This window comes from Chrysochloris asiatica, unplaced genomic scaffold, assembly GCF_000296735.1.
Source record: "Chrysochloris asiatica unplaced genomic scaffold, ChrAsi1.0 scaffold00174, whole genome shotgun sequence".
NCBI lineage: Eukaryota > Metazoa > Chordata > Mammalia > Afrosoricida > Chrysochloridae > Chrysochloris > Chrysochloris asiatica.
In genome coordinates this window covers 2,064,237-2,076,275 of record NW_006408692.1, presented here as the reverse complement: position 1 = coordinate 2,076,275, position 12,039 = coordinate 2,064,237, and the positions used below count along the sequence as shown (strand labels likewise).

The 12,039-nt window shown below is 40.8% G+C and overlaps 1 pseudogene; it reads right to left on the bottom strand.

The window, feature by feature from the left end:
- LOC102811682 overlaps nucleotides 1–697 on the bottom strand; it is a 40,249-nt pseudogene extending 39,552 nt beyond the window's left edge.
- Between the last annotated feature and the right edge of the window lie 11,342 nt (nucleotides 698–12,039).

The following is a 12,039-nucleotide window of genomic DNA, read 5'->3' as shown; positions in this document are numbered from 1 at the left end:
GTCAATGTATGATTGTAGCCGTTTCTGTGTTACCTTTAGCAAAACTTTATTCGCTTGAGATATCAAAGAGATTGTCCGATGATTTCTGCATTCGGTTGGGTCACCTCTCTGGAATGGGCACAAATATGGATCTCTTCCAATCAGTCGGCCAGATAGTTGTTCTCCAAATTTCTTGGCAGAGATGAGTGAGTGTATAGGATCTGAAAAAGAAAAGACTGTTTTCGTAGAGCCAGAAGCCATCTCCGTATCTGAACCATCATCTGACTGGTTACTTGTAACAAGGAGACTGGGCTGAGGTGTTACTTTTGGTGGTACTTTGAGCATCAGAGTTATGACATTTAAATTCCTTCAGTAGTTTACTTATATGTTTGCTTTTTATCCTGTGTCAGAGTTTTCACTTTCTTTGATTCCAATCTAGTCTTTAGACTGGGCCCTACCCTTGCATCTATCACATCTAGCACATGATTCCTTTTTTAATCATGCTGCTGGTTTCTTCTGTCTTTATGCAAGTAGTACACAGGCATTGCAGATGTCTCCTGAACAAATCTCGTGCAACCTAAAAGAGTCCCGGAAGTGCTTTTCATAGTGTTTACTGTCAGTGCATCCAGAACTAGAGGACGCAACTCTGCAAATACAGCAGCTCACTAAGGTACATCTTTGGCTTGTGAAAACTAAGCATCTTTTCTTCTGAACTGTAGTTTTCCTAAAGCAGCTTTTTCACTTTGCAAAAATGTTCCCAAGGTGCAGAATGGATGCCAGACCAGGCCCTCCCCACCCCACTCCAGTCTCTCCATCCTCCTCAAATTCCCTTATCTAGAAAGATTGTTTCCTGCACTAATACAAGTTTTTAAGGAGTCCTGATAGTGTGTTAGGATAAGTACTGGACTGCCAACGATAGCAAGGTCAGCAGTTCAAACCTACCAGCTGAGGCTTTTTGCGCCTATAAAGGTTTATAGCCTCAGAAACCCTAAACAGGTGCTATGAGTTGAATCAACTTGATGATCGTGAGTTTGGTTTTTGAAATGTGATACAAATTCGATATCACTTTGAAGAGTACGATATACCTGAACCAAGCCATGCATTTCAGTCGCCTCATACACATGCGAAAGCTGGACAATGAATAAGAAAAACTGAAGCAGAATTGATGCCCTTTGGTGCTGGTGAAGAATACTGACTATAAGTGAACAGCCCGAAGAATGAACACATTTATCTTAGAAGAAGTATGGTCATAATGCTTCTTCAAAACTAGGATGGTGAGATTTTTGTCTCATGAACTTTGCACATGCTATCAGGAGGGACCAGTTCAAGGAGAGGGACGTAATGCTTAGTACATTGTCAGTGAAGAGAGGAAGAGCCTTAGCAAGATGGATTGACACGGTGGCTGCAATGATAGGCGCAGGCAGAGCAACAGTTGTGAGGATGGCACAGGACTGGGCAATTTTCATTGTCTTGTTCATGGGGTCTGCTATGAGGACACCTACATGGGGAGTCATCTGTACCTAACAACAACAACAACTATATAAGTTTAGTTTTATATTGTCTCATTGAAATCAGTGAGTCTGTACCTGGTTGGTGGTGTTGTTAGGTGCTGTCGAGTCAGTACCGACTCATAGTGACCAGATACACAACATCACGAAATACTGCCCAGTCCTGTGCCAACCTCAAGTGTTGGTACACTTAAGCCCATTGCTGCTGCCACTGTGCCAACCCATCTCAATGGTGAGCTCCCTCCTTTTCGTTGATTGTCAGTTTTATAAAGCATGATGACCTTTTCTAGGGACTGGTCCCTCCTGATAGCATGTCCGAAGTATGAGAAATGAAGCTTGGCCACCCTGGCTTCCAAGGAGCATTCTGACTGTACTATTTCAAACACAGATTTGTTTGTTCTTTGGCTCTCTGTGGTACTTTTTTTTTTTTTATACCCCGAGTACCGTGTCCCCAACTACTCCATCTAGCCATGCCATCATAGTCCCCCCACATTTTGGGTCTGGGCAGTTTCCTGCCAAGGTATTCCAGTTAGTTATAGGCAGGATATGGGCCCACATGTTTTCTGTTGTGATGTTTCTGGCTGTCTCCCCTACCCCCACCAAGTGTTTATTTCACAGTGATAGGCAAGGGAGACCAAGATTCAAAAGATGGTCAAGCATCCTAGCATTATTCCCCTCTTTTCCCCCATTTAAGCCATGGCTCAATCCCTGTATCCTGAAGCCCTGTTATTCCTAGGTTGTACATACTTTGTAATTTAGCTCTGTGTCACCTAGCCCATGTAAACCTGCCCAACCGTTCTCCTGTCCACCTTGTTCTTCCCCCCCCCCTTCTTGTGTATTGCCAGCCTCCCCCTGCCCACCCCCGCAGGCTCTCCTGTGTCTATTCCCTACACTGTGCTCTTTCTTCCTCTCCCTCCCCACCTCTCTTCCCATACATACCAGTGATCAGCACTTGTATTTCTAGATCCCCCCCCCCCCCGCCCTTTTGGGTGGGTTCTTTTTCTTAGTCTTTTACAATAATGGTCTTATGCAGTATTTCTCCTTTTGTGACTGACTAATTTCACTCAGCATAATGTCCTCAAGGTTCATCCATGTTACCCGATGGTTTGTAGCTTCCTTGTTTTTTTTCAAGGTAGCTTACTCCATTGTGTGTATGTACCACAGTTTGTTTATCCATTCTTCAGTTGATGGGCATTTTGGTTGTCTCCATCTTTTTGCTATTTTAAATAGTGCTGCTGTGAACATTGGTGCCCCTATATCTACTCATGTTATGACTTCTATTTCTTGTGGGTAGATACCAAGTAGAGGAATTGCTGGATGATGTGGTATTTCTATTTCCAACATTATGAGGAAGCACCATATTGCTTTCCAGAGTGGTTGGGCCGTTTTGCATTCCCACCAATAATGTAGGAGGGTCCCAGTCTTTCTGCATCTTCACCAGCATTTGTTGTCCTCTGCCTTTTTGATCTTTGCTGTTATTGCTGGTGTGAGATGACATCTCGTTTGATTTGATTTTGGTTTTGATTTTGATCACTCTGATGGCTAGTGATCATGAATGTTTCTTCATATGTTTGTTGGCTGCCCGGATCTCCTCCTTGGTGAAGTGTCTGTTCCTGTCTTGTGCCCATTTTTTTTTTTTTTTTTTTTTTCCTGTGCCCATTTTTAATTGGGTTATTTGTCTGTTTCTTGTAGAGGTGCTGTAGTTTCCTATATATTTTAGAAATGAGTCACTTGTCTGATGTGTCGTTGCAAAATACTTTTTCCCATTCTGTGAGTTCCCTTTTTACTCTTTTGGTGAAGACTTTTGATGTACATAAGTTTTTAATTTTTAGTATGCCCCACTCATCTATTTTGTCTATTTTTGTTTGTGTACTTTTCAAGATGTGTGGTAGTCTGTATATGCCCTGAATTAGCGCCCTCACATATGTCTCTATTTTTTCATTGATGACCTTCATAATTTTGGGATTCACATTTAGATCTTTAATCCATACTGAGTTCGTTTTTGTACAGGGCGTTAGGTAAAGGTCTTGTTTCAGCCTTTTACATATCACTTTCCAGTTCTGCCAGCACCATTTGTTGAAGAGACTGTCTCCTCCCCATGCAATGTGCCTAAGCACATTGTCGAAAATCATTTGGCTGTATACCTTGGTGATGTAAAACAGCAGACATTTATTCTCTCATAGTTTTGAGAGCCAGAAGTCCAAAATCAGGGTATTGGCAATGCTACTGTTCCTTTTAAGGCTCTAGGGAGGGATCCTTTCCTTACCTTTTCCAGCTTCCAGTGACTCTGACATTTTCTTGGCTTATGGCCACATTACTCCAGCCTCTGCTTCATAGCCACATTGCCACTGCACTTTTCTCTCCTAATTCCTCTGCCTCTGTCGTGCCAGGATACACGTGATTACTTATCCTATAATTCAATGTAAGTACCTCTTTTTTAAGATGCTTAACTTATATCTTTTTACTATATAAGATAATATTTACTCTTTTGCCATATAAAGTAATATTCACAGGGTCTGGGGACTAGAAGGTGACATGTCTTTTCTGGTGCCAGCATTTACATTATTACTACAGTGTTGAAGCCACTGTTTCTCCCTATGGTTGAAAAGTGAATCAAGGATAAAGCAGCATTATGATGGCGATCCTATTATTTTTTCCTTTGATATTTTTGAGTTCTTGGAGTCCTGGTGTTGTGCTGTGGGTTAATGTGCTGGACTGCAAGGTCGGTGTGAATTTCAAGGTCATTGGTTCAAGCTTAGTAGCCACTCCTTGGAAACCCTACACAGGGTTGCTCTGAACCGGAACCAACTTTATGGCACTTAATAGCATTAGTTACCATATTAGTCACTTAACAACATGAGTCACCTAACTGTAATAATCTGAAAGCTGGCATCAGAAAAGATACATCATCTTCTAATCTGCAGAACCTGTCCAGGTGTGACGCTGCGGGCTAATGCTCTGGACTACAAAGTCAGTTTGAACAGTAAGATCGGTGGTTCAAGCTCACCAGCTGCTCCTCAGAAACCGTATACAGGGTTGCTGTGGGTCAGAACCAACTCGATGGCACTTAACAACAGCAACAATAGGTGGCTATGGAGTATTGATGTGGGGCTGTTTGATAAGTACTAGATTACTAATCACAGGGTTGATTGTTCAAACCCATTAGTCACTCTTTGGAATCCCTATATAGGGTCTCTTTCAGTAGGAACTGACTTGATAGCACTTAACAATAAGAAGAAGCCCTAGTGGTGCTGTAAGCCTACCAGTAAGAGTTGAAATTGATTAGATGATAGTGGGTGTGGGTTTTTTTTTTGGTGGGGGGAGATTGGTTGGGTAGGAATAAGGAGTGAGGGTTAGAGTTTGGACTATTTATCAACTTTACTAACCTGCTTCTTAGTATTTCTTTGTAGATTCTTCTGGATTTTTCTACATGTACAACCAGAGCCTCTGTGAATAGAAAAGTTTTAGTCTTCCTTTTCTAATTTTTATATTTTATTCTTTTGTGTTGATCAGAGTCCTTTAATACAGTGTTGAATGAAATGGGTGATAATGGACATCCTTGTCTTGATCATGTTTAAAAGAAGAAAGGCATTCAAGATCTTAAAACCAAATGTGGTTTTTACTGTACTCCTTTTGTATATATCTTTTATCAGATTAATCACCTTTCAGTTTCCATATTCCTAAGGTTTCTTGCCTTTAAAAAAAAATAGAGGTGACATACATAAAATTAACCATTTCAAAGTGCACATATGAATGGCATTTAGTAAAAGCACTATCTATGTCTAGTTCAAAAGTAGCTCATTGTCCCAGAAGAGACCCTCACAACTCATTAGCAGTCATTCCCTACTTCTCCATTCTCAGAGGCCCTGACAACTGCCAGTCTGCTTTGTATCTGTATGGATTTTCCTATTTTGGATAGTTCATATAAATGACATTATATGACATGTGACTTTTGTGTCTGACTTCTTTCATTTTTGCATAATATTGTCAGAGGGCAGTTCAGACTTACCCAGCAGCTCCATGGGAGAAAGACCAGCTGCTCTACTGTGTCACATTCAAATTCTATGAGTCAGATTGACTTGATGGCACCCAACAATAACAAAACCCACTTTGTAACATGTATACCTGAAGTGTATAGAGTGCTTAAAGATTGATATCCTAGGGATTAGTGAGCTGAAATGGACTGGTATGACTCATTTTGAATCAGACAGTCATTAATTACTATGCTGGGAATGACAAATTCAATAGGAATGGCATTGCATCATCAAAAACAGCATTTCAGGATCTGTCTTGAAGTACTGTGTTGTCTGTGGTAGGATAATATCCATATGTCTACTAGGAAGACCAGTTAAGATCACTAATATTCAAATTCATACACCAACTACAAAAGCCAATAATGATGAAATTGAAGACTTCTACCAACTTCTTCAGTCTGAAATTGATCAAACAATGCTATCAAGATACATTGATAATTACTGGTGATTGCAATGCGAAGGTTGGAAACAAAGAGGAAGGATTAGTAGTTGAAAAATATGACCTTGGTGCTAAAAATGATGGATGATAGAATTTTGCAAGACCAATGACTTATTCATTGCAAATAGCTTTTTTCAACAGCGTAAATGGTAATTATACATGTGGATCCCACCACATGGAATACACAGAAATCAGGTTGACTACATCAGCCAAATTTAAGCCAGGATCCTGCTGTGGAACAAACACCATCAATTGTTCACAAGCAAGTTGAATAAAATTTTCCACTTGCTGAAGAAAATTAAAACAAGCCCATGAGAGCCAAAACATGACCTTGAGTATATCCCACCTGAATTAAGAGCCATCTTAAGAACACATTTGATACATTGAACACTAATGACTGAAGACCGTATGAGTTGTGGTATGGCATAAGGAACATAATATATGAAGAAACCAAAAGGTCATTAAAAAGACAGGAAAGAAAGAAAAGACCAAAGTGGATTTCAGAAGAGATTCTGAAACTTGCTCTTCTTTTGGAAGCTAAAGCAACTGAAAGAAGCTGAACAGAAATTTCCAAGGACAGCTTGAGAAGATAAAGTCATGTGTTATAATGAAATGTGCAAAGACCTGGAGTGAGAAAACCAAAAGGGAAGAACATGCTCATCATTTATCAAGCTGATAGAACTGAAGAAAAAATTCAAACTTGGGCTGTAATATTAAAGGATTCCATGGAGAAAATTGGAGTTTTGGTGTGGTGCTGTGGGATAAACATTGGACTCCTAATCATAAGGTTGGTGGTTCAGACCTACTAGCTGCACCTTGGAAACCCTAAACAGGGTTGCTGTGAATCAGAACTGACTCAACTGCACTTAACACAACAACAGGGAAAATTTTGAACGACATAGAAAACATTGAAAGAATAATTGACTGAATACAAATAGAAATGTTTCAACAAACTGATGCAGAACTGGAGGTGCTCACTTCTCTGTGTCAAGAAATTTGGAAGAATACAGGTCTGGCTAACCAATGGGAAGAGATCCATTTTTGTGCCCATTCATTTCAAAGAAGGGTGATCCAATGGAATGGTAAAACTATTGAACAATATCATTAATATCACATGCAAGTCAAATTTTGCTGAAGATAATTAAAGAACAGTTGCAACATTATATCAACCAGGAGCTGCCAGTAATTCAAGCTGGATTCAGAAGAGCACGTAGAATGAGATATCATTGCTGACATCTGATGGATCTTGGCTGAAAGCAGAGAATACCAGAAAGATGTTTACTTGTGCTTTCTTGATTATGGAAAGGCATTTGACTGTGTGGATCATGACATTGCAAACAATGGGTATTTCACAGCTATGGATAACATTTCAAGGAATGGGTATTTCAGAACACTTACTTGTGCTCATTAGGAATTTGTATGTAGACCAAGCGGCAGTTATTTGAACAGCAGACGGGGATACTGAATGGTATAGAATCAGGGTTGTAGTATCCTTTCACTATAATTATTCAATTTTTATGCTGTAGAAATAATCTGAGACGCTTTTATGAAGTCTAGGAGCTCTGGTAGCGTAGTGGTTACGAATCGGGCTGCGAACCTTAAGGTCAGCAGTTTGAAACTACCAGCCGCTCCGCGGGAGAAAGATGAGGCTTTCTACTCCCGTAAAGATTTACACCCTTGGAAACCCTGTACAGGGTCGCTATGGGTCGGACCCGACTCGATGGCACTTAACAACAACAACAACAAGACTATATGAAGAAGAATATGCCATCAGGATTGGAGGAAGAATCAACAACCTGTAATGTGCAGATCACACAACCTTGCTTGCTGGAAGGGAAGAGGACTTGAAATATGAACTGATGATCAAAGAGTGTTTGTAGCCTTCAGTATGGGTTGTACCTCAGTGTTAAAACAAAAATCCTCACAATTGAACCAATAAATAACATCATAATAAATGGAGAAAAGATTGAAGTTGTCAAAGATTTTGTTTTGCATGGATCCATAATCAGAGCTCAGAATAGCAGCAGTCAAGAAATCAGCGGACTTTTGTATTGGTCAGATTTGCTGGGGGGGAAAAAAATCTCTCTTGAAAATGTTAAGGAGCAAAGATGTCACTTTAGAAACTATGATGGGCCTGACCCAATCTATGCAGTTGCCTCATATGCATGGAAATATTGAACAATGATTAAGGAAGAAAAATTGATGCATTTGAATATGGTGTTAGAGAATATTGAAAATACCATGAACTGCCAGAAGAAGAAAAAAATCTGTCTGGGAAGAAGTACAGCTAGAATGCTCCTTAGATGCAAGGATGGTGAGACTTCTCTCATACTTTGGACATGTTGTCAGAAGGGACTACTTCCTGTAGAAGGAGATCATACTTAGCAAAGTGGAGGGTTAGTGAAAAAAGAGCAAGACCCTTCCTGTAAGATGGATTGACACAATGGCAGCAGTAATGGTCTCAAACAATATCAATTGTGAGGATGGCGCATAGGGTTGCTATGAGTCTGAACCTACTTAAGGGCACCTAACGTGGAATGAGAGATATCATTGCTGACGTCTGATGGATCTTGGCTGAAAGCAGAGAATATCAGAAAGATGGTTACCTGTGCTTTATTGACTATGCAAAGGCTTTCGATTGTGTGGATCATGGCAAGCTATGGGAAACATTGCGAAGTACAAGTACTCCTGAACACTTAATTGTGCTCATGAGGAATCTGTACATGGGCCAAGAGGCAGTTGTTCGAATAGAAAATGAGAACAAAGAGTGGTTTAAAATTAAGGTGTACGACAGGGTTGTATTCTTTTACCATGCTTATTCAACCTGTATGTTGAGCAAATAATCTGAGAAGCTGGGTTCTATGAAGAAAAATGTGGCATCAGGATTGGAGGAAGACTCAGTAACAACCTGTGATATGCAGATGATACAACCTTGCTTGCTGAAAGTGAAGAGGACTTAAAATATTTACTGATGAAGATCAAAGAGCACAACCTTCAACATGTATTGCATCTCGATGTAAAGAAAGCAAAAATCCTCACCACAGGACCAATAAACAACATTCTTATCAACGAAGAAAAGATTAAAGTTGTTAAGGACTTCATTCTTCTTGGATGTGAGATTTAAGTAAGTGGTATTGTATTTTAAATCTTGATGTCCACATGTTCATTGCTAGTATTTAACAATGCAGTTAATGTTTGAATATTCATTTTTATCTTGTATCCTATGACCTTGTGGAATTCATTTATTATTAGTTCTGGGAGTTTTTTACTTGTTTGTTTTTTAACTGATACCTTGAAATTTCCCATACAGACAGTCATCAGTCATATCACCTGCAATCAGAGACAGTTTTCTTTTTCTTTGGTTTATATGTCCTTTACTTTATTATTTTTGCCTGATGTGCTGGTTAGAATAACCAGAATTATGTTGACTAAGAGTGACCAGAAAGACAACCTTGCTTTAATCCTGATCTGAAGGGGAAGCATTCAGTCTTTTGCAATTAGTACACATGGGCTTGCCATGAGTCAGAATCTCAAGGGCAGTCAACAAAGTTCTACGATGTTTATGTTTTTCTGAGAGTTTTAATAACAAATAATTATTAAGTTTTATTTTTTTTAAAAAAAGTTCAAAAGTCAGCCATCAGCTAGAAAATTGATGCTTACAGTTTTCTGGGATCCTCAAGGGCCAGTATTGGAACACTATCAGGAAAAATGTTCAGCCATCAACAGTGCTCATTACAGTGAGATGCTCACTGAAGAACTGAGGCCTAAACTTTACAACAGAACCAACCAACCAACCAAAATAAAAACAAAAACACAAGACAATCGTATAAGAGCGTAAGTCAAAAATTATCTTCACTCAGGCTGGATAATTTCTTCTAATCAACTTTTTGAAAAGACAAATTCATAATTTTTTTTATATCTTCTTGCTTTTTAATATAATTTGTCCATCTGTCAACAAACTTTCATATTCCCTTATTTTAAAAGGTGTTTTTTTTTTGTTTGTTTTGTTTAAGTTTTTATTGTGAATTACGTGATAGTTTACATGGGAGAGCATCAGCTTTACATTCATCCTATCATATTTCATTTCACTGCAGTGGTTACAATCCCCTCCATACATCATCAAACACCTGAAGGGTATGCCCCCCCAGTCTGCGCCCCCCCCCCCCCCCCCCCCCCGCCCCCCCCCCCCCCCCCCCCCCCCCGCCATCAGCACACAGTCCCTTGCCCTCCCTGAGTCCCGAGTTCCCAGCTGTTTCATCTCTCCACATCATCGCCTCTGCCTCCATCTCTGGTTTCACTGCTTCTCTGGGTAGGGTCCCCCACTCCACTCTTCTCACTTGGTGTTCCCAAATACCTCAGTTCCTGGAATGCAAAATGACCCACTCCCTTTCTTGTGTTACAAAGCATCTACCTTTACATTTCTGTTCCTGACAGTCAGTCCTGATAGCAGTTATTCACTATTGTACCACAAGAGATTTATCCCCATTTCCTTTCATCAGCCCCTTCCCAACATATTGGAAACCATTCAGTGGAGATTCTACCTTCCCCTGCACCCTCTGGAACTGGGTTCTCTCTTGAAAGCTTGTAAGCCAGTCACTTCTTGCTTTGTAGCCCCCTATTTTGGGTAGCCAATGTCTAAAGTTGTCCACTCCTGTGAACCCTGTGTACTGAGGGGGTGGGAATGATCACTGTAAAGATTTGTTCCCTCTTTTGAGCTACTACATCCATAACTATAGGTCAAGTTCATCAAATTGTTCATCAAATCTTTTTTTCCTCTTCTTTCTTCTAGTTGAGTTCTGATCATCCAGCCATTGAAGCCAGGTCAAATGGGTACTATCTGCAAGTATGGAGGTACTTGTGCATCTCCCCTCACTTCATATCAGCTGGATGCTTCACTGTCCGTTCTAGTCTTCTGTGGCCATGTCACAGTCTCTGGGCCCAGGAGTCCCCAGCCATACTGCTGGCTAACCATGTCTCACCCTGAGTTCACAAGAGTCTATTGAATGTGGTTGTACTTAGCTTACAACTTCATTGCTGTTTTCCCCCTACTGTCCCTTATTGGGGAGTCCTGGTGTGGCGCTGTGTGTTAATGAGCCAGACTGCAAAGCCAAAAATTTGTGCAAGGTTGGTGGTTCAAGCTGACCAGCTGCTCCTCGGAAACCCTTTACAGGGTCGCTATGGGTCGGAACCGACTCGACGGCACTTAACAACAACAACAACCCCTTATTGGTGACCAACGTGGTCACCAGCCAGATCATATACCTGCCTGTGTATTCCCCTTGAGTCTTAGTCTTGGAAGGGGGTTTTCTCTGAGGGAAGCCGACCACTTGCCTTGATGGCTTCCAGACGAGCAGCTTGCTTGTTCTTGTAGTAGTCAGTCAGACTGCCATTATTGCTTTTGATTTTTCTTGCTGGTCTTTCTTTCACAAAGTATCTTCTGTTCTTCTAGCCACTACAGAAGTACTTGTCCTTTCAAGTGGAAAATTCCCGCCTCAGAAGATTCTGGAAGGGGTTCATGATTCCACCTATGGTCTTAGGCAATGCAAGCGCTCCGCAGGAAGCCTCTTTCACTGGGCAAGTTTTAGCCCCCTTTAAGGTATTCCAATCAGTTATAGGCTGAAAATGGACTTATAAGTTTTCTGTTGTAATGTTTCTGGCTATTCCTTTTTCTCCCCCTCAAGGGTCTATTTTACAATGGTAGGCAAGCAAAACCAAGATTCAAAAAGACAGCCAAACATCTTAATATTATTTCCCTCCTTTTACTGATTCAATCCCTGTATCACAGCGCCCTGTTGTTCCAAGGTTGTGCATACATCATTATTTACCTCTGGCTCACTTAGCCCATTAAAACCTGCCTAATTGTTCTCCTATCCACCTTGTTCTTCCATTCCCCTCCCACTTCTTGTGTATTGCCCCTCTCTTCCCAGCACCCAAGCTATTCTGTGTGTATTCCCTACCTTTGCTCCATCTTCCCCTCCCTCCCGTACACCCTTGTTGTTGTTAAGTGCCTTCGAGTCGGTTCCGACCCATAGCGACCCTGTACAGGGTTTCCGAGGGTGTAAATCCTTACGGGAGTAGA